Source organism: Triturus cristatus, chromosome 11 (assembly GCF_964204655.1).
Source record: "Triturus cristatus chromosome 11, aTriCri1.1, whole genome shotgun sequence".
Taxonomy (NCBI): Eukaryota; Metazoa; Chordata; class Amphibia; order Caudata; family Salamandridae; genus Triturus; species Triturus cristatus.
In genome coordinates this window covers 1,101,213,838-1,101,237,514 of record NC_140594.1, presented here as the reverse complement: position 1 = coordinate 1,101,237,514, position 23,677 = coordinate 1,101,213,838, and the positions used below count along the sequence as shown (strand labels likewise).

General features: G+C 46.8%; 1 protein-coding gene across 2 annotated transcripts in view; it reads left to right on the top strand.

Moving 5' to 3' along the window:
* The first annotated feature begins 11,074 nt into the window (after nt 1-11,074).
* The window catches only part of LOC146786070 (dehydrogenase/reductase SDR family member 4-like), a 227,943-nt gene continuing 215,340 nt past the window's right edge, over nt 11,075-23,677 (top strand). Inside the window, exon 1 of one of the 2 annotated variants that reach the window (XM_085635496.1) lies at nt 11,075-11,408. The gene's annotated coding sequence lies outside the window, so the exon portion shown is untranslated. Of the gene's footprint in view, nt 11,482-23,677 lie in introns of both variants that reach the window. The other variant, XM_085635497.1, reaches the window with a different exon arrangement.

Below are 23,677 nucleotides of genomic sequence, written 5' to 3'. Positions count from 1 at the left end.
CGAAGACATCACATTTCAGGTCTCGTACCCACCTTTCAATTCATGGTTTTCAAATAAGGCAGGCCTGCTGGTTCATTTGACTACAAGTCCGAGAGTGCTCTCTTGTGTGAAATGAAAGACTAGGATGCAAACGAGGTTTCAGTATGACGGAATGATAACGCGGTTCCCCTTATTCTATTCAAACGTACAGTACTTTTAAAATAAATTCACATTTACCTAAGGCTGCTCACGAGACTGATAAATATGGTAACTGAGTAACACAGTTCATTTTTCAGTTATTTCCGCTTTTTGTGTTGTATGATGTATTGGTCCCTCACTTGTTTGGTCGAGCCTAGCCAGCGCATGCGCTGTCTGCAAGACCTGGAGTAAGCAGTATACTGGTGTGTAATCCCGCCTGCTGCTGCCTTTGGCTAACTCCTCCGTTGCTCTTCCTTCCTGGCTCTGCATTGGTTGGCTCTTCCAATACATCACTTCCATTGTATCGGAAGCAGCACCGACCAACTATACTTTTGTTACGCAGTAAAGTGTTTAGCTCTTTCGTTTGGGACTACTTCTGCTGTTTTGAGCCAGGGATATTTTATCTCAGCGGCGCCAAGCGCTGCATCCGGTTTCATGTTATTTTCTTTTTTTTTATTCTATCAGCATGGCACCCGCTTCATGGGCTGCCATGCACATATCTTAAATATGCATGCGCGCTTTATAGTTTAGCATGGTGCCTACTTTCATCTTTATTGTCTACTGCTTTCTTCTCAGTTTTTCCTCCCACATGTATACTCTGGTGTTCCTTGTGCGCTCTCTTCGCCTCCTACCTTCTCTCACTGACCCTTTTTTGACTGTCTTTAAGGTAGGGTGACCAACCGTCCGTAAATTTTACGGACCATCTGTCATTTTGGTGTCATGTCCGTTGTCCGTAATCATTCCTTTTACTGACGCCTTTTGTCTGTAATTTTGGAGATTAATTACAGCGAGCTGTGCTGTTCCCCTGCGAGAAGCCCCAAGAGATTAGAAGTTCTCAGGGGCCAGCTCGCACTACTCTGTTGAACTCCAGAGGCTGCAGCAGCCCCTCCCCAAGCTTGCACAGACTGTGGACAGTCCCATGGTCATTCTGACTGAGGATGACTATTCCCTTTCGAAGGACCGTGCCGTCTACCTTTAGCATTTCAGTGGGAGTGAGATCTTAGTTAGGGATTACAGAGGAGCTTTCCTCAAACAGAGTACTGTGGGGAACTTGCGGACTTGTGTAATTTGCCAATGTTGTTCACTGAGAGTGAAGGGGTAAGAGCAGTGATGGGGCATGAGCAGGGACTGGACAGGAGAGGCAACAGGACAGGAGAGGTGATGGGGCAGGAGAGGTGACCGGGCAACAGAGAGGTGACCGGGCAATGGAGAGGTTCCGGGCAGGAGAGGTGACTGGGCAGGAGAGGTGATGGGGCAGGAGAGGTGACGGGGCAAGAGAGGTGAGGGGGAAAGAGAGGTGACGGGGCAAGAGAGGTGACGGGGCAAGAGAAGTTATGGGGCAGGAGTGGTGATTAGGCATGAGCAGGAGCAGTGACCGAGCAGGTGCGGTGACTTGGGCAGAAGCAGTGACTTTGGCAGGAGCATTGACGGGCAGGAGCAGTGAATGGACAGGAACAGTGACAGGGAAGAAGCGGTGACCGGGCAGGAGCGGTGAATTGTACTTATGTTCTTTGCCTATTTATTTATATACTTTTGCATGGCATCCACTGATGTGTCTGTAAAGCATACCATTTGTCACAATTTTTTTTCCTAAATCTTGACCTCCTGTCCTGAATTTTTTAACAGAATTTTAACCCTTTGTCTTGAATTTTTACACTTACCGCCCTGAATTTGCACCCATGCCAGTTGGCCACCCTACTTTAAGGGAGATGCCTGAATTAACTCTGCCTGCACTGGTAAACACTCGCTGCCTTCTAAACGCTGTCCCTGCCAGCCCCGGCAGCAGCCCAGAGCCTTCTGTTTATGTACTGCGCCCAGGAAGGCAGACCCCGCTTCTAGTCAGTCTCTCACATTGACGCTCTTATTTGGCCACAGGTATTACCGTGGCAGGCTGAGGGCTGCAGCGAACCCTTTAACCATGGGATTCAGGGGTGTAACCTAGGCCATGCCATAATCCAAGGTGAGCTCCTGCAATGTGTTTGAGCCCCTCTACCCCCTAAACCCCCTTCACTCAAGGCAATTGTAATTTTATTTATATAGCGCTTACTACCTCTGACGAGACATAGGAGCGCTTTTCAGCGAGTCCCAGATGACTTCCTTTCATTTTGCAGAATTATACTATAACGAACAAGGCACACGTAGATCTTTAGAGTATTTAGATGTGAGTTGCACATTTTCAGACGATTCCTTGCTTTACTCTAAATTCCTGATGTTATCTGTTTACAGGGTTGGGACACTCCACATGAAGCGGCTGGCATGAGAAAAGCAGGGCTAATACCTCTAAACTATCGAAACAAAGGCCTGTAATCTAAATCCCCTCTGCACTTCTGATGCAAGCTAAAAGAACAAGCATTTGCAACGCAATCGGTCTCGCTTTTGGGACCTTTTATGTATTTAGCTATGCAGTACATTAGCCTGGGTGCTGAAACATCTACAGTTCTTTAACATGGAGGGAAAGTAAGCACCAAACTGTGTGACACGCCAGGTATGGGAACACATGGTGAGAAATATTGCCTTTCAGTGGGAAATGGTATAGTCCAAAGCTCTGTTTTATAATATAAAATCAGGGCCTTCAGTGGTCAATCAATCAACCAATCAATCAAGGCATTTATAGAGCGTGCTACCCACCCGTAAGGGTCTCACGGCGCTGTGGGGGTGGGGGGGTGCAGCTACTGCTCGAACAGCCAGGTCTTGAGTAGCCTCCTGAAGGTCAGAAGGTCTTCGGTCTTCCTGAGGAGGATGGGGAGGGCGTTCCAGGACTTGGCAGCGAGGTAGGAGAATGATCTGCCGCCGGTGGTCATTCTTCGGATGCGTGGCACGGTGGCGAGGGCGAGGTCTGCGGAGCAGAGCTGGCGGTTTGGGGTGTAGAAGCTGAGTCGTCTGTTGAGGTATGTTGGTCCGGTGTTGTGGAGTGCCTTGTGTGCGTGGGTGAGGAGCTTGAATGTGATCCTTTTGTTGATGGGGAGACAGTGTAGGACTCTGAGGTGGGGTGTGATGTGGCTGAGGCGAGGTATGTCAAGAATTAGGCGTGCGGAAGCGTTCTGTATGCGTTGCAGTCGTTTAAGCAGTTTGGCCGGGGCTCCTGCGTAGAGGGTGTTAACGTAGTTCAGTCTGCTGCTGACAAGAGCCTGGGTAACCGTTCTCCTTGTGTCGCTGGGGATCCACCTGTAGATCTTTCGGAGCATGCGGAGGGTGTTGAAGCAGGAGGATGAGATGGCGTTGACTTGCTTGGTCATGGAGAGTGTTGAGTCGAGGATGAATCCCAGGTTACGTGCGTGGTCCGTGGGGGTCGGTGCTGTGCCCAGGGCAGTCAGCCACGAGGAGTCGTCTCAGGCTGAGGGGGTGGCGCCGAGGATGAGGACCTCCGTCTTGTTCGAGTTCAGTTTCAGGCGGCTGTTCTTCATCCACTCAGCGATGGCTTTCATTCTTTCGTGGAGGTTGGTTTTGAGCGTCTTTGGTGAGGGAGAGGATCAGCTGTGTGTCGTCGGCGTAGGAGATGATGTTGAGGTCATGCAGTCTGGCGACGCGTGCGAGCGTGGCCATGTAGATGTGGAACAGGGTCAGGCTGAGGGATGATCCTTGGGGTACGCCGCAGATGATTTTGGATGCTTCAGATCGGACGCTCTGTGTTCTGTCGGAGAGGAAGGAGGTGGTCCAGTCCAGTACTTTGCCGCGGATTCCTGCGTCTTGGAGGCAAGTGTATAGGGTGTGGTGGCAGACCGTGTCGAAAGCGGCTGAAAGGTCCACGAGGATGAGGGCTGCGGTCTCGCCGTTGTCCAGCAGGGCTCTGATGTCATCGGTGACGGTGATGAGAGCCGTTTCGGTGCTGTAGTTGCTGCGGAACCCAGACTGGGATGGGTCCAGGATGTTGTTCTCCTCGAGGTAGTGGGCCAGTTGTTTGTTGACGGTTTTCTCGATGACCTTCGCTGGGAATGGGAGCAGGGAGATGGGCCGGATGTTCTTGAGGTCCCTTGGGTCTGGTGGTCATATCACTGAAAATACAAGATTGGAAAAAATATATTTCTCTACGGGTGCTCATGGAAGACAATTTCTATGGACTGGAATCTAGAGAATGCTAAAGTGATTCTGGTATTTTACTGACCTCTTCTGGTTGTTTTCTATCAAGAAAGTTAAATAGAGGCAGTTGCCAGAAAAATTTAAAAAAGAAAGTCCCTCAGCAGTAAGCAATTCTGGTATTTTACTGACTTCTACGGATCGTTTTCTATCAAGATAGTTAAATAGAGGCAGTTGAACAAGCAGAAAGCAATTCTGGTATTTTACTGACCTCTACTGGTCATTTTCTATCAACACAGTTAAATAGAGGCAGTTGAGCGTAAAAAAAGTCCCTAAGCGGGACTAAAGTATATACAAGAGATCTCGAATGCGCGACTTAAAAATAGGGGATGCCGTTGTGGTGAAAGATTGCAATTACACACGTTTTCTTGGGGATATTGGGTGACCTGTAAACCATGCATTACTAGCTCTTTTACACATCAGTTCTTTACCCGTGCTGCATTGTTCCCAGTGCATCACTGTGCAGTTCTCTCCGACGCTCTGTTGTTTTATGATGGCCCTTCCAACTTCCAACTATTTAGCTCCCAGTACCAGTGAGCGTTAAGATAGCTCAGTTCAGAGTCAAACTGGGACAGAAGATAGGCCTGGGCACAAAAATAAAAGTGCCCCTCGTTAGTGAATTAGAAGGCTCCAAACGTGGCCCATGTTTTCAAATTTGGCATTTTGGAACTTGGAAAGGCACACTGCATGGAAGTCTGCATGGATATTACCTTGCTGCAGGCAATGTTTGTTTTCATATTAGGAAAATCAACAGAAAAACCTGGCCTAGCAGACCATAAAAGAGGCCAACAAACAGCCAGAAAAAACAGTGCACACACTGCCTTGCCAGACCAGCCCTGGGGCGTGCACACACTGCCTTGCCAGACCAGCCCTGGGGCCCTCCCTGCCTGGTTGCCCTATATGTCAGTCCGACCCTGGCTCAGTTGGTTAAGAAGCCTAAATCAGGGAAGGGTATGTAACCCGAGGCACAGTTTGCACCCCGTCCATGCATTCCTCGTTGCCATTTCCCGAGATCCATTGTCATCAACTACTGCGCATTTTATCGGTTATTGAAAAGGCGATTGGTTAGAATTATAATAATTATAGGGTGTCTTCCGGGTGCATGCGTACATGCCCGGGCGTGGCAAAGTATGTTCTGTGTGCAGCCTGCCAAGGCGCCCCAGTGGGAACCCCCCAGCGATCTGTGATATTACTATTCAATAATGTGCTACATACTAGCGACGTATGTATGGGTGAAATAAGTGAAAATAAAAACACACGTGGCTCGAGATACGCCTGTCTGTCTCTCACTTTATAGGAGCAAGTCTGTTCGGAGATTCAATTATCATAACTAGTCTGAGGCGGGAGGGGCGGGGCGCGCTTGCGCAAGTGTGTGGGAGAGAGAGAAATGTGTGAATACAGGCGCGCAACACCCATTGGACTCACAGGGCTTCAGCCCCACCCCCTCCCTCTCGAGTGTGGCAGCCCGGGATGAGACAGCTTCCCGGCGCGCACACAGCCGCACCCGAGCACTTCACAGGTCTTTAAAAGACCATTTGCATGTTAATGAGGCCGCGCTGGTGTTTCACCCCTTCTAAGAGCCCCTGCAGCTCCACTCTGCCTATGGCTTAAAAGATTCAGCCCCCCCCCCCCCGAAATTTTTTCTTAGAAACCTCCCCCCCCCACCCCCCCCCCCCCGAAATTTGGCTCTAGTTGCGCCTCTGTGTGAATACATACATAAATCAGGAGTAACAGCCCTGAGGAACACGATGTCATATCTCAGTGAGAGACACGTATCAACCAAAAACGGGCCCTAACATAGGCATACCCAGTACCTGCTGCACAACAGAAGTGCAAATCCCCTCGTGTTTTTGAAAAGTAAATACAAATGTGCTCACGAGTGCCAACGAATGAAAACACAATATGGTCATTAGCAACACCAACACATAGTGTAAATTCTGCATTGATGGTGTATGATGCATAAACATACGTCATGGAAAAAGATACCGGGCCTACTGTACAGAAGCAAAAATGTATACATCTATAGGTGCATTACAGCCTGTCAGCACGGGGGCAATCGCGCACATACTCTGTGAAATAGGAGAAGGCGCATGCACAGACACATGGCCCCATATGTGCATTAGAGGTGACCTCGCACACACACATATACCAATTGCAGGTGAGTATGGCTAATTACACATACAAACTCAGATAGGCGTTCACCATCTGAATTACAGGCAAAAACAGGAGAAGAGTACCCTGTGCCGTCTAGAGGCGTAGGGGAGGGGGTGCAGGGTAACAGGAGTGATACTTCCTGGTCCACTCAACATACCATTCTATGACACAATAACAATTTCTGTCACATGAGCAGAGCGGTTCTGTTTTGTTTTGTAATAACGCACCTCACTGACAAAAATCGACAGTCTCAATGTGGAAACGCATTTTCATGAGTGGTGCTGGCTGTGCGTGGGTCCGTGTTCCTGGACTCCAGGTTGTGCGTCTGGGTTATTCCATGTGCTGGTGCGTTGGTAAGTCTGCACATGTAAATAATGTGCTAGAAAACAAATCTATCAATTAAGCGCTATTCTCTGAAGACTGGCACCGGTCAGGTACTGAAAGGTTTATCAAATTAATACTTCTTTCTCCCTGTCAGGACTTCCAAGTGGGGCTTTTTAAAAGGGCCCCATTGTTGCTGTTCCAATTATTAGCATTGTTATTAGTAATAATATTAGCAATAAAGGAGGGGTATTGTTCAACTGCTTTCACGTGCAATATTAGGTATAATCCGGGTGGTTGGAAAGGGGTGGCTTTGAGTGTGTTGCAGGCGGTACTGTCTGCACTGATACTGCGGAAAGGGGTATAGTGGAGAAGGGGAGGTGAGGGTGCAGGAGCAGAAGGCGGAGGGAGGGGTATAGTCCCTTTTAGGGCTTCAATGAGCACACTCTGCAACCAGTGCTACATTTTGCAAAGGTGATACCGGGTATAGACATCAGAGCCGTACACTACACCAGCCTTTCGAAGAGAGTGGCCCCGAAAGTGCTGTCGCCAAGGGAAGCGTGTGTTTGTCTCTGCCCCCTTCTTTCGTGCCAGGGCTCCTTCATCACGTGCAAGGCCATTTTATGGCGTTGCTGCTTCACAGGGCCCTTCTCTGCCTAGTGTTTGTGACTAAGCTCTTTCGGTGCCGGGGACAACTACTGTCTGCAATCCTGCCAGCTGAATGATTGTGTTGCGAGGGACACACGCTAGCATTCCAAGCTTTCCTCCTCCACGCAACCCAGAACAAAATAAATAAGAAAGCACCTCGTGATAAAAAAAACAAGCTATTTTGTGCCAGGGCTCCTTCATCATGTGCAAGGCCATTTTATGGCGTCGCTACTTCACAGGGCTCTTTTCCGCCTAGCGTTTGTGACTAAGCTCTTTCCGTGCCGAGGACAACTGCTGTCTGCTAAATGATTGCTTTGCGAGGGACAGACAATAGCATTCCAAGCTTTCCTCCTCCATTCAATTGAACAAAATAAATAAGAAAGCACCTCGTGATAAAAAAAAAGCTACGAAAACAAAAATGGCGTGGGCCAGTCACCATGGGCCGTCCCAAAAAGCGAAAGGGCGGTAACAACAAAGCCCGATATCCAATCACGCGCCACAGTTTACCATAACGGATTATGCAAGCCAATTGGAAAGAGGGGCGCGGATTCAAGTTCCTTTCTAAATCTTGTTTACTATAGCTCTCGCAGGCAAGGAGCGCATGCACGCTCCAACGCCAGGCGAGACCTAAAAACTGACTTATTTGGACATTCTTTAACCACATGCCCTCATACGATCACCTAATATAAACAGACGGATACCAGCTGACTCAATGCTACCTGGGCCGCCTTTGGGGTTTCCATATACAAATAATTGTAATGTCGAACTTCGTTGCAGTTTTATTAATTGAGGTGGATCAGGACTACAGCACCCAGAAGGCACTTGGTTGTTCAAACAAGGTCTGCTATATGGTGTCTCAGTGAGATGGATGGAGCACTTTGTAAATCTATAATACCATAACAATGGTAGAAATGCGTTATTCATGCTTTTGTCCTATGGGCGGGGGGGAGAGATCTCACAATATTACTGTATTATCTAACACCAGTGGTGCCAAGTTCAATCTGATGAAGTAATACCTCATCTGGTAAATACCACACACACTGAGCCAGCATTTACCATGTGTAATTTTACAGAGTATAAAATTAGTGCATGTAATTGTGGTCATTTTAAAATGAGACCCTAAATGCTGTGTTAAAACAGCACAGTTGACATTGTGCCACAAAGCTGTACCGCCTGATTTATAACTAAAAAGTAAATGATGTCAGCAGACTTTAAGTTGTCCCTGATTTCCATTTTCAAAGTCTGGTAACTATTGGTGTGAACCCTTTGGGACAAAAAACAAGTAAGGGAACCACTGTTCATGTGCATGACCAGCAATTGGGGCCCAGTGACACTACTTCTAGCAGCAAGCCACGTGCGTGGTGATAGGTGTGCTTTCTCATCACAGCAGCAATATGGCGTAAAGGCCAGTGCTGCCGACTCTGGAGCTGGGCATCCAGGTCGGCTCAACATCCTGTGAATCTGGGCAAATCATTTATTCTCCCTGTGCCTACCAAAACGAACGTGTCCTTGTGTAACATAACTGGTGCTTATGTAAAGCGCTCCAATAACTTCGGGTCGAGTTGCAAAAAAACGGTTGAATGATGGGTGCTGAAGATTGGGCTAGTTGGGGGTCTCCACATAAAGAAAATATACTTGTTGGAGGGGCTAGCGTGTATAGGTTACCAGGAAGACTTGCTTGTACTTTTGCTTCATTTCTTGTTAGTTGCTTTCCATCTTATCAGTGGGGTGTTTTGTGCCTTGGTCGACAGTGCTAAATGGCTTTGTAAATCCGGCCAAAATGTCTTCACACATTTTGTGGCAACCTATCTAATACTGTGTGTAATAGAATATTAAAACAATTAAAATTAAAACAAGAGCAAGAAGTGGCAGCAAGGCCATGTGGACAGCTTCAATGTTTAGTGCTAGCATTGAGGAAATAGCCACTAGGCACCTGCAAGCCTTCAGGAAGCACCAAGTCAGGATTCACTTAGGTCGCGTCACAATGTTGCTCTTCCACAGGCTTGAGTGGAGCTTCACCTTATTTTGCCATTATGACAGATAAATATGAGCCTTTTAGAGTTAGTATAATCACATCGTTTGACATCCCCTCCAGTCTGTTGTGACTGGATTTATGTACGCTAATAGGGAGTAGTTATTGCTAAGTAGATATGGTTTATTGTGTTTCAAACATGCACAGAGATTAACTTCGGGGCATGCCACCAAACAGATGTGGACTCTCGGCTGCTATGGCAAATCTATGGGCATCTCATCCAGACCACATCTGGAAAAATAAGGAGAAATAGGGGATGGACACACACGTTTGTGTTTTTAGTGGATAGGATTCATCCCTCATTTTGGATTAATATTCACACAAAAGGATATTTGCACTCATCTGTGGGCAAACCAAAGCGTAATCCCAAGTAGTAATTGTAATAATTCATTATCAATATTTAGTCCGGTCTAAATATTAATAATGAATCATTACAATTACTACTTGGGATTACGTTTTGGGCCACAGATCATCCATCACTCGCTGCTGGTGATAGGAGCCTTACAGTTCCAAAAATCTTGGTGGAACAGTGGAAGAAAGCAGACAGGCTACCTCACCAGGCTCAGGCCCTCACAAGTTAAAGGTGGGCGTTACCCCTCCTTCGCCTTTTTTAAAATACTATTGTGGACCTCCTTCGTCTTCACATTTAGGCAATGTCTGGCCATGCCCTCTTCCTTCATCCTCACACTTTAATACAAGTTTGCCAATACTTTTTTTGTCTGAAATGTGATTGTGGTTGTCTGTTGGATCGCCTGTTTGGGTCATCATCTTTTGCTGGCTTTGCCTGTTTCAGAAAGCCATTCCATGCTTAGTCTGGTGAGGACAAGGCTCTCCCAGAGTCCTTCAGTCAGGTAGGTGGAGGCAGAGGCGCAACTAGAGCCAAATTTCGGGGGGGGGGGGCTAAGAAAAAATTTCGGGGGGGGGGCTGAATCTTTAAGCAATAGGCAGAGTGGAGCTGCAGGGACTCTTAGAAGGGGTGAAACAACAGCAAGGCCTCATTAACATGCAAATGGTCTTTTAAATACCTGTGAAGTGCTCGGGTGCGGCTGTGTGTGTGCCCGGGAAGGTGTCTCATCCCGGGCTGCCACACACGACGGGGGGGGGGGGCTGAAGCCCTTTAAGTCCAATGGGTGTTGCGCGCCTGGGTGGAGGTTAGCTGCATAGCCAACGGTTTGAGATATGAGGCGATGGAGGGAATATTCAGGTATAGATGACTGGTGGACTTCCTTTACCAGTGTATAACTACCAACCCCCACCAACACCCCCCCCCCCCCCAATCTTTAGTGTGCTTTAAAAAAACGGAACATTCGAAAACCTCAATATAGGAAACATATTGTAGGTCTGTATATCTGTGAATGCCTGCAAGACGAGCTGGCAGGGCGCGATTGTTGTTTTCCACAAAGGGTGTTTCTACTACGCAGTAAGAACACGAGCATTTGCTATGCAACAGGTCTCGCATTTGCGAGAGTTTGAGCTATTGGCATTGTAAATACCAATTTCTTTTATTTCTGTATTTTACAAACCTGCAAGTGGTTCGTAAACATGCACTTTGTACTTGCAGTCATTGCTTACGAGAAGCAACGCTGGCAGTTACTATGCCTCTTTTACTGCCAGCCTTCTTTTTTGTAATCAAGGACTATAAGTACAAAGGGCGTGTTTATGCACCGCAGGCAGCTTTTCCAAAACACATAAATAAAAGGCATTCTCATCTACAATGGCAATAGCTCAAACTCTTGCAAATGCAAGACCTGTTGCATTGCAAATGCTTTTTTTTTTGGCTGCAAATGATATCCACCACTGAGGACCTGTTCTGGAGGAGAGGGTGGGGGCTGGGGAGGGAAGCCGGAGATAACATTCTACATTAAGCGCTGCCTCCTTTCTAGGTCGAGCCTGAGCCGGCTCCTGGATTCCAGCGCTTCTCCTGACTTCCGCACTCTGCCCAGCCAGGCGCGCTATGCCTCACCGGCTGCTTCCCTCTTGCACCCTCTTGGACTCTACTAAGGTATTTGACTGGCAAGGCAGGAGATGCTTTGGGGGATTGGCATGTGCACATTCTGCAGCACCATCTCTTCGGAGTAGATTCTCCTTTGCATGTAATTGATCCAGATCACCTCACCTCAGTAGTGAGGTAGCTGAAGGGCGCTTTTGACATAAACCTGTCACGCTGCTCTCACTCCTTTAATAACTCTTTTAATTATGGTTTCACTGTTCTATGCTGGGGTGCCTATTCAAGCCGCTCTCCTCAGCAGCAACTCTCTGCAGGAGTCCCGGGCTTTATACGTTTTTCAGCCTTTTAATGCCGCGTTTAATCACCGTTAATGCTCTCGAGGTGTGTTATTTCTTCGATAAAGATGTTTGTGTGATCTGAAAAAAGTGCAAATAACATCTCGTGCAAAAGTGACAATTATGAACAGATAACAGAAGGCTCACTCACCGGGGCCAGTCTCCCACCTCAGATTAGTTGTCTCGCGTTCCTGCAGCCGCCGTGGCCCTGTGGACTTTAATGGAGCGATGCAGTGTTCTTTTAAAATGTGACTTTTGGACTAACAGCTTGAAACCTCCCTCCTGTGTACTTCTAAGCCTTGGGAACACATTACAGTTCCTGGAGCATGCAGCATGCAAAAATCAGCCTGTGGAAGTAATGATGGCAATTAAATGTTGCTCCAACTTGGAATGTCCTCTGAAGTACTGTCTCTTGTTTTTGACCCTCCTGTCTGTATTTTTAGCTGTTCTTCATGTTAGTGCACTCTCCTGCCCTCTTCCTGCTATTAATGTTCGCCTTCCCCCATCCGCACCAAGTCAGTCATAGATTTTAATTTTATCGGGTGATATACCTCAGGAATTGGCGATCTGAAGCCGCCATAGATTTGTGCCAAATATCTGTCCCCTCCTCCACACACAGATGCTGCCCAGCTCCTGCAAAGAGGCTAAGGGGCATATTTACAAGGCCTTTATCTCTGCTTTTTTGGCTTACAAAGCCAAATAAGCGGAGATAAAACCAGCGCCCTATTTACAAGATGGTGCTAACATGCATAATCGCATGTTAGCACCCTTTTTCCCAACGCCGCCCTTTGCATCTCCAATGAGATGCAAAGTGGGCATTAGTGGGCGTACCCAAGATGGACTACCTTGCAAATATCACTGATGTTTACATTGCGATATTTACAAGGCAGCCCACATGATTTTAGCACACATTAGATTTTGGCGAAAACTTACGTTTTCGCCAAAACCTAACGTCTGCTAAAATCCTGATTTAGCCATCCCTAACATACGGGGTGGACAGGACCGGACTGGGACCCAAAACCGGCCCTGGCAAAGTGCTTGCCCCCCCCCACCCCAGGCTTTGGGGGGCCCCGAGCTCTTTGCCACGGCCGGTTTTCGGCCGATTTTGATACAGGGCCGATTTTGCAGCTAAGCTGCAAAATCGGCCCTGTAACAAGAAAACGGCCCTTAGGGCCCCAAAACCGGCCCCCACCCGTGCGGCGCACCGGGGGATTGCCCGGTGCCCGCTACGGCCAGTCCGGCCCTGGGGGTGGATTATGCTGATACAACCCTGTGGGTCGTATCAGTAAGGTTATCGCCCTTTTGCAGCGAACATCGCTGGAAAACCAGCGATGTTCCCAGCAAAAGGGCGATAACCTCGCTACCTCTGGAATGTTTATTGCCCTGGAGTAACACGTTGTTAATAACGCGCTACCAGGGCGATAAATACCAGAGATAGCCTGCGATAATATAATTATCGCTAAGCACGGCCAGCGATTATCGCTGGCCGATGTTAATATGCCCCTAAGTTTCTTGCTGTTTATCACCTTCCTCATAAATCTGCTTTCTGGTAGATAAACAGAAAGAAAGAGCCAGCCAGCTCGGTGTTCTGCATACAGTCCACGATGGGCATATCAATGTAACCAGATCTCAACAGTCCGAGTTTGTATTTGTTTTCATAGGCTGTTGTTTAATTCCCTTACAGTTGCACCACTCAAAATGTTATAGTGCTGTTGACTTTAAATAGGAACTTCTCTTTTTGTCTAAGTGTTACAAAGCCTTGTTTTTGTTGCAGCTCTTTCTATTCCCTCCGTTCCGTCATAGTTATTTTAAGCTGTAAAATTGTATTTACTAGAAATTAATGGTGGTGCTGTTGTGTTTAAGCTGATTTATATGTATGTTTATTTAATTGTTTTTGCTGCCAACGTGTTGAACTTTATCCTCTTCAGCGGGTTTAAGATACTGAATGCAGACAGAATTTCTGAAAAGAAATATCATAGACCCGCATAGCACCACCACCTCAGCATCACTCAGCACCAGCACAGCACCACTTTAGTACCACGGCATCAGAATTACAGCACCACCTCAGCATCAGTGCAACACTATCGCAGCACCACCCCAGCATCAACACAGCACCATTTCAGCACCGGTCAGCGTCACTCATCACCACTACAGCAGCACCATTGCAGCACCAGCTGAGCTTCACTTAGCAGCACCTGAGCACCACCACAACCACAGCACCACCTCAGCATCACTCAGCCCCAGTGCAGCACAGCACCACCTCAGTATTACTCAGCACCACGACAGCACCACTTTAGCATGACCGCAGTACTACCTTAGCACCTTGTCGGCATCAGCGTAGCACCACTTCAGCACCACTCAGCTCCATCGCAGTGCCACCTGAGCGTCATTCAGCAGCACCTGAGCACTACCACAAAACCACATCATCATTATTCAGCCCCAGTACAGCACCACCTCAGCACCAACTCAGCATCAGCACAACATCAGCGCAGCACCACCTTATCACCAATGCAGCACCACTTCAGCATTAGCGTAGCACCAACACAGCACCAACTCAGCATCACTCAGCACCACCTTCACATCACTGAGCACCTCCTGAGCACCACCTCCGCACAAGCATACCACCACCTCAGCACCATGTCAGTATAACTCAGCATCACCTGAGCATCAGCACAGCATCACCTCAGCACCAGAACAGACAAACTGGAAGACACTGTATATGTTAATTCTTTTTTTAGGTCTCGCTGAGCCCAGCGCATGCGCTGGCTCGGAGAGACATTTTGGAGGTGAGTTTTCAAAGTGCTGCTGACTGGCCTAGTGCTTGCGTTCACGCGAGCGTGCACGTGCCAGCAGCACTTTGAAAACTCGTGCTTTAGCGAGTCATCGCGATCACTTTCGCTTTCAGAGCGATCGCGATGACTTTCGCTTTTACGGCCGCGCGGCGTTACTTTTACTGCCGTGCGGCCAATGCTTGTTTTTCTGGTGGACTGGTCAGCTGCCTCGTAACTATCGGCTTGTCTCAACCCGATCGATTTTTCGTTAAAAAAAAGAAACTTTTCACCTGTTTCTTTACAATATGTTGCACCTCTTCACAGCCCGCCCCCCTGGACTGCAGCAGATGTATTATCGACTGGCTTTATGGTTCAACCCCTGCTGCCAGATTTTCATGTTGTGTGACTGTCGAGAGGTCTGTACTCAGTTGTTTACTCCCCCTCCCCCGGTGTGCCCAGAAGCATGCGCTTGAAGGGAGGGGGAGATGTACGTGTCGGATCCACTCGAGTTTGCAAAAGTAATGAGTCTTGTAATAGCGGCATTTACATTGCACAACCTAAATGTGTCGTCCCTCCATCAGGACCTATTTTAGGGGAGCACATATGCCGTTGGCCTAGTTAAATTCTGTATTGTGGGCAGTATGAGCCCAGTGGGCATTAAGGAACATAGGCTCATATTTAACGCTACCCTTTCGGGGCTATTGGCACCCCGCTGTGACTATCTGGAAAATTATCGATTTATTTCCTACTGGTATGTTGATGAGCTATTAGGGCGCCGGCACACACCCAGGGATTTGCAGTTTACAGTAATCCAGACAATGTTTGACTTAAGAGAGCATCACCAGTCGAACTGTGTTCTCTGTAAACAGATGCTACCACTCTTGGCTGCAACCTACTGCCCACTCCCAGGGAATGCTAAACGTTTGAGGCGCAATACTTTTTCGGAGGTTTATTGTAGATGGAAAATGTGCAAACATTACAAATTAAGGAGTGGAGACCTATACCCAGGACTGCTCACTTTTCCATGGTATACGTAATACCAGGGAAGCAGTAGGTAGGAATATATGCATTCATTTCTATTAGTAACTGCAAAACTACAAACCCCATGATGCAATTTGCTGTTGGCTAACACGTTGTTTATCTGTGGTTTCTTATGTTGCTTCTAAATCCAGCGCACTGGGGCCACTTGACAGTAACTCACTTGGGAGTCTATGCAGGTGGGCGCGTGCTCTCCACCATGGAGCCTCGTTAGGATTCCTTTCAGGTGCCTTATTGATCACATACATGCAGAGTTACGCACACATGTGTAGGACGCGCTGCATAGCTAGCAAACTGGAAGGTGCCCCACCCTCCAGCCATCGCAGTGGCAAGTGCCAGCCTGTTCTGAACATGCCTGGTTCTCGCGTCCCGCACGCTAGGTTTAAGGACATTTCTCGAAGGCCTGGCGCACCACTGCTGTCAATACTTAAATCCTATCTAAGCATAGCATTCATTTATTTTACCCCCTCACAGGAACTCTGCGCATATATATTAAAAACAATTTCAGGCAGGATATTACTCTTGCAACAGTTTTGCTGCCTCCTGTCCTCGTGTGCACTGGAAAACAGGAGCGAAGGAAATATTTAATGTTCTTTCCTGACCTTGTGTCTATTGTTAATTTGACACTATGTACACATTTTAACTGTTAACTGTATCGTGTCCCTGTGGCTTCTTCATTCCCACCCTTATTTTGTTTTTTAAACACATTTAAACAAACTTAACTACGAGTGGACTTACACTTGGCAGAGCTGCTAATTCTTCATTTTTACGTCAGTGAAAACTGCAGTGACTGTATATTCGCCGCTTACTATAATCTGTTTTTGGCTACGTAGAACAAAAAAAATCTAAACAAATTGAGCTTGAGGTTAGGCTAAAAGTCTTATATGATTGTCTTAAAATTATGCAGGGAATACTCAGAAATCCTTATGTTTTTACAGTGTAAGACTTTTGTTGACATGTTTTTTTTTCTTTTCCCAAGTTAATTGTTTTATGGTATTGAATGCTGTGTTTGTTTTGTATTCTCTTTCATTGTACTCTACACACACACCCTGGTTCACACATGACTTAGCATCCATTACTACCGCCTACTACATATCTTTTTGCCAATTTTTTTTGCTACACATCGCATTCCATGTATTCCCTGCTCTCGGTCCGTATCTCTTGTTTTGTCCATCCTGTTAATCTCTGCCTCACCTGCCTCTCAAAGCGTTTCTCTCTTTACCCACAATATTTTTTTTGTTTTCTTCTCTTCCTTTCACGGACTACTCCCTTTTTCCTCTTTCCACCTCTCTTGCCTTCTCCTTCCCTGTTGCTCAATTTCTCCCTCCATTTCTTTCCTTGCTCACATTTTTAGCCATGCCAGTATCCCTCTCCCAATTCACTTCTCGCATACCTTCCTCACATTTTTCTTCCCTACACTATTCCTTACAGTCTCTTTTTCTTCTTTCTACAAATCTCTAATTTCCCGGCTAAATTCTTCTTTTACTTTCCCATTTGGTTTATACCCATCTCTCTTCTTACCCCCTTTCTTCCTATTTATCTGTCAATAATCCTCCTTTCTTTCGAAACCTTACTTCCCCTTGCCTTAATTTTCTGTTCTAATTTCTATTCCGTCGTTTAAAAAATATAGTAACACTTGTGGGTGAATTTTACTAGCTAATGAGACCTTTACAGATATAAACTGGTGATAGCATTACCCAAATGTATTGTACTTAGTAGACCTCTGCAAATTAATAAGCTCATTTTACCTTCTAGATTTTTAACTGAGACCATAAGGATACACGTGAATCTCTGCAGTGACTGTATTCCTCTTCTGTACGTTTGTTTCAGTGTGTTTGTGCATGGCATTTTCTCCATTATTTTTTCATGTTTGTAGGTGTATTTACGACTTCAAACCTATCCGATTCTCTAAGGATTCATTATCTATTTTCACTGTTGAGGATATATTTTGTGTGGGGTCCATACTATAGTCAGTCCTGTGCAAGAAAGCCATTGAATCCGTTGTTAGTTCATCTGGAAGGGCTGGTGTATTGTTGCACTGTAATCATGGCCCTCTGTTGGGTTTGGAATAGCCAATAGATCTCGCCTTTGGGACCTTATAAGTGTTTAGCCATGCAACAGTTGATGCTGTTGCACCAAGCATATTGTGCCGCATAACTAAATACTTATACGGTCCCAAAAGCGACACCTATTGGCCATGGCAATGCTTGTTTAATAGGGTTGTTCATTTGTACATAATGTTTACTTGGTTATATATATGGTAGCAAAAATGCTTATAAGATTTTATCATAACTTTTCAACATGCTGCACAGCAGGCACACTGCCCTGCAACATAGCTTAAACACAATGGCAAAGCCAGTAGCTCTCGCTAAACACTTATAAGGTCCAAAAGGCGAGACCTATTGGCTATGCCAATGCTTGTTTTAAGGGCAGGCAGTGGTCCATGGGACCACTGCCTGCTCTTAAAAATATTTACACACTCTTTCACAAAGGGAAAGGGGTCCCCTGGGGACCCCTTCCTCTTTGCGAGTGGTTTACCACCTACTTGAAGTAGGTGGTAAACTGCGAGTGTTTTGCGGATGCAAATGCGGTCGCAAAACAATTGTACATTGCATGGTGACTCGCTATTAGGAAGGGACACCCCTTCCTAATAGCGGGAGTTGCAAATACTATTTTGGGAGTCTGTGACTCGCAAAATAGCATTTGTACGTGCCATTACCCTTTTCTGCGGTCGCAAATGGGAGGATCTCCTGGTTGCAGCCGCAAAAAAGAGTACGTACATCTGGCCCCAAATGATTTTTAATTCCAATCTTGAGAATTCTTGGCTTTGTTACTTGCAAGCCCGCTCTGGTATTTCTTCAGCAACTTAGCTCACCCCTTGTATGTTCCTCTGCTAGTGCTTTTTAAAAATCTGCTCTTTGTCACAGGAAGAAACTGCTGTTCTAATGTCATTGACCTGCTAGTACGTATTATTTGGCAATTCATGATTTTTATATTTAATGGCTGTGTTATTCATTGATTTATGTTTCTTTACACTTACGTTTGTACAGCTTGTTAGCTTTTATGATTGTTTTTAAATGATCGAATAAAGCTATTACCGATAATTGACTACTGCCATCTTGATTTTGGATTTTGCACATAGTACATTTAAACTGACAACTCGAGTTAGTGTAGCCTCATTTTGAAGTTGGCACAGACAAGCGACAAATTGCAGAATTCTCACATTCTTCCCACAAGAAGACTTAAGCATCTGCTAATTAGCAGCTATCTTGTCTCAGTTTAGACCACGGCGAAAAATTAAGTGAATTTAGCATTGTATGCTCCGATGGCTCCAACAATAATGCCCTTGTACACTGAAATTGAGAATTTGCAATATTTGCCATGCTTGCAATATTTTTGCATTACATGTATTGGACTTCAGTGGGCTTTCCAGAGGGTTTTGTTTCTACCACAGCATAACTCTGGAGACCATGAAGGGCTGCATCTAAATGTTGAGTAAGGGTAAAGCTGCGGGGTAAGGCCTTTTTCAGCTGTTGATTTTCAGCAGATTTGATGTGTCGAAATTTAAAGGAGGAACTTAGGTACTCTAGATGCTGCAGGATTTTGCAGAAAGCAACATGTGCATGATATTTCCAACTGTGTAACGAAAAAGTCATGATAGATGCTATTTGTCGCTCCTAAGAAGTTCTGATCTTGGTGTATCGGATAGGATCTGGTATGATTAATAACACACCAAAAACTGAAACAATTCTTTTTATTTTTATGAACTCAATCAGGGAAACTTTAAGTGCGATATTCACCCGTGAGGGTCTCAAGGCGCTGGGGGTGGGGGGGGAACAGCTCCGGTCAGCCGAAGGGCCAGGTCTTGAGGGTATTCCTGAAGATGTGCAGGGTGGGGGCGCACCTGATGTTGATTGGCAGCTCATTCCAGGGCTTGCCTGCGATGTAGGAGAAGTTTCTTCCACCAGTTCCACGAGGTCGGCGGATCAGAGGTTCCTCTTGGGTACGTGGAAGGAGATTCTGTCATTGAGATATTGGGGTCTGGTGTTCTTGGGGCATTTGTAGGCATGGCTGAGTATCTTGAAGGCTACTCTTTTCTCTATGGGGAGCCAGTGGACGTTATTCAGATGCTGGGTGATGTGTTCGCATCGAGGGATGCCGAGTATGAGTCTGGCTGCAGTATTCTGTATGGTCTGGAGTTTGCGGAGAAGAGACTTGTTGATCCCGGCTTAGAGGACGCTTCCGTAGTCCAGTCTGCTGGTTATGAGTGCATGGGTGAAGGTCCGCCTTGATTCGGGGGGGATCCATTTGAAGGTCTTTCGGAGGATGAGGAGGTTGTTGAAGCAGGTGGAGGCAACGGCGTTGACCTGTCGGGTCATGGAGAGGGAGGAGTCGCGAAGTATACCCAGGTATCGGGCGTGGCCCATGGAGGGCTGACAAGGGCAGTGGGCTACCAGGAGTTGACCCATGCTGAGGGGGAGGGTCCAAGGATGAGAACCTCCATCTTCTCCGAGTTGAGCTTCAGGCAGCTGCTGGTCATCCAAGATGCAACATCTTTCATTCCTTCCAGGAAGTTGAGTCTGGTGGTGATGGTGTGCCTGGTGAGGGATAGGATAAGCTGGGTGTTTCCGGCGTAGGACACTATGCTGAGTCTGTGCTGTCTGATGATCGTGGCGAGGGGGGGCCATGTAAATGTTGAAGAGCGCGGGGTGAGCGATGATCTTTGGGGTACTCCGCAGTTGATTTCTGTGGGTTCAGAGAGGAAGGGTGGAAGTCTGATTCTTTGGGTTCTGACGGCGAGGAAGTAGCAGAGCCAGTTGAGGGCGGTTCCCTGTATGCCAGCTTCGTGGAGTCTGGTGGTGAGTGTGCGGTAGGAAACAGTGTCGAAGGCTGCAGAGAGGTCGAGTAGGATCAGGACTGCGTGTGTACTTGGTTGAGGAGGGTGTGGATGTCGCCTGTGGTGGCGAGTAGACCCGTCTCCATGCTGTGGTTGCTTCGGAATCCGGATTGGGAGGGGTCGAGGATGGAGTTTTCTTCGATGAATTTCTTTAGTTGGATGTTGACGGTCTTTTCTGTGAATTTTGCCGCAAAGGGGAGGAGGTAGATGAGTCTGTAGTTCTTGAGGTCCATGGGATCTGCTGAGGGCTTTTTGAGTAGGGGTCTGTCTTCTGCACGTTTCCAGTCATCTGGAAAGATGCCTGATTCAAAAGTGGCATTGATGGTGCATCGTATTTCTGGAGGGGTGGTGGCTCTGTGGAAGATGTGCGGGGGGCAGGGATCCATGGGGGCTCCTGAGTGGATGCCTTTCATAGTCGATGCGGTGTTTTCGGTGGTGACTGGAGTCCAGGAGGAGATGGTTGGCTGGCTCGCGTTGCTGGAAGATGGAGTGGTTTCAGAGCCAGGTGTCTAGTCGTTGAAGTTGTCGTAGAGGCCCTTGATCTTCAGATGGAAGTAGGAGCTGAGATTGTTGCAGAGGTCCTGGGAGGGGGTGATGTCCGTAGTTTCGTTGGGGGGTTTGGTGAAGTCCTGTATGATGCTGAGGAGTTCCTTGGATTTGCTGGAGTTGGTGAGCATCTTGTTCTGGATGAAGGTCCTTTTGGTGGATCTGATGCATTGGCGGTATTCTGTCATGGCGTTCTTGTAGGTGGTGCGCTCTTCCGAAGATTTGCTGTTTCTCCACTTCTTCTCGACATGTCTGCAGGTGTGCCTGGATTCTTGGTGGTTGGCTTTGAACCAGGTGGCCTTCCTGGGGTGCTGTCTGTTGGGGTTATGTAGGGGTGCAAGCTCACAGTTGGAGATCCATCTGTGGAGTTCTTTGGATGTGAGTTTGACGTTGGTCGAGGTGGCGGGGGCATTGCAGTTGAGAGTGGAGTTGAGGTGCTCCTCGGTGATCTTGCTCCAGTTTCTTCATGGGGGGCGGGGAGCAGGTTTGGGCGCCGTGGGTTTGTCAACGTGGAAGTGTACGCAGTGGTGGTCCATCCATGGGGGTTGAGTGGTGTGGCTGAAGTGGATGTTGTTACCTTCTGCGAAGATGGGGTCAAGGGTGTGTCCTGACTTGTGGGTGGGGGTGGTGATGAGTTGTTTCAGTCCGAGGTTGGCGAGGTTGTCCAGTAGGGTGGTAGAGTTGGGGTCTCTCAGGTTGTCGAGGTGGAAGCTGAGGTCTCCGTTGAGTATTTAGTCCATGGAGGCAACGGTGTGGGGTGCAATGAGGTCTGCGATGGTGGTGGTGAATGCAGTTCGAGGTCCGGGAGGTCTGTAGGCAAGGATGCCTCTCTGGGTCATTCTGGGGCTGGTCTGGATCAGGAAATGGAGGTGTTCAGTGGTGGGCGGGCTGTTGCCCGAGCTGGAGGTCGTGAGTCGAAGGCAGCTCTTGTGGGCAATGGCAAGTCCTCCTCCTGGGCGGTTGGGGCGGTCCTTCCTCTGGATCTTGTATCCCTCGGGGATGGCAGTGGGGGTGTCGTGGGCGGAGGTGGGGTTGGTCCAAGTTTCTGTGAAGAAGGTGACGTCTGGTGAGAGGGTGTCAAGGAGGCCCCAGTTCTCTAAAACATGTCTGTGCAGGGAGCGCACGTTGAGGAGGATGCACTTCAGGGCTTCGGAGGGGTTTGGGTTCGTCGTGGGGGTGGTGGCCATGGGGGTGTGGACGGTAGTGAAGGTCTGGCAGCAGTGATGGCAGGAGAACTGTCCATGGGAGGTGATTGGTATGGAAATCACATTCTTAAGTAGTTATTGAGTGTTATTGTCTGTACTGAGTTCTGAGTTTCTACCCTCACCAGCTTGGAGTGTTGTGCCTTTTTTTCTGAGTATTAAATGCTAATGGGGTGCATAAGTTGTCATTTTTGTGTACAGTAGCAAAGTGACCACCACAGGTTTAAGTGGGCCGGGTCTTGCCGGTGCTCAGCACTGACAGTTCTAAAAAGCAGGTGCTGAGAGGGGTCCTTATTGGGCTCTCCATTTTTTGGCTCTTACCGTCAGGATGAAAAAAATATCTCAACTCTGCAGCAGTACCACACTTCACTGCCTTTGATGAAACTTCAAAGAGGCTTGTTCTATTTTTTTCACAGTATCATCATTTCAGAATCAAAGAATTTTCAATATTCTATACAAAGCCATAGTTGTTGCTTATTTATCGTATGTAACTAACAAGCATTGGCAAAGCCAATACTCCTAGCTTGTTGGAGGTGTAAGGTTGCTTCTTGTATGATATATCTGAATGCAATGACAGAAACAGAAAATTACCTGTCAGGTGGCACACTATGCTAAACACAGATTTTTAGCTTATGTGTCTTAAGCCACGCCCTAATTACATCAGCCACGCCCCTTGAAGAGAGACCCTCCCACAATTTTTTCATCCCACTTAAAGCCCTCGTGACCACAATACATGAGTAGTAAAAACTCCAGTTGACACAATTGAAGCCTACAAACATTGGCTGCTAATGGATTCTCCAGACCAATTACCCAAATAGGCAAAAGCTGACTTTTGTAAGAGTCATGCAAATGCCGCTACTCCCTGACTTTCTGTCACAATTAGTTTTCTTACCTGAGAGGACAAAGCTTGATGGTCCTGTAGACAGCAACTTTGCTTTGACATTTCTTGAATGATTTCACTTTAGATTTCACTGTACTCTTTGCACAAAAAACCCACATCATTGATCATATTTGCTAAAATAATGTATTTTCTTTTAGTACCAGAAATACTCTGGATCTACAGAAAAATCCATTGAAAGCAACCTGTTAAAACTGCTTTTCCTCTTGAACATCGACCCAAACTCATTATTAAAGAATGCTTTCCTTACACATGAGCTAAATTTAGATGTGAAAGCTATTTAAGAACTTATATCATATTTTTAATATAAGAATGCGTTTTATATTTTAATATAGCTCATTTTCAGGTTTTGCACTTTATCTACTGATACACCCCTTTAACTATGACCCCCATTAACTTATTTTCTTGACATAACACACACACATATATATTTCCATTAAAAATACATTTATTGATTTGTTTATAACTTTTGACTCTATGGATTTCTACCAAAGTTGGCAATCGATTGTTTAGTCTAATTTGCTTGCATATGGAGCTTAAGCCAACGAACAGTTTTACACCAAACTTACCATGAAGGTAGAACTTTACTCAGAAAGCTTGCTTGTGTTGGCTTGGTATTACCCTGTCCAGTAGATT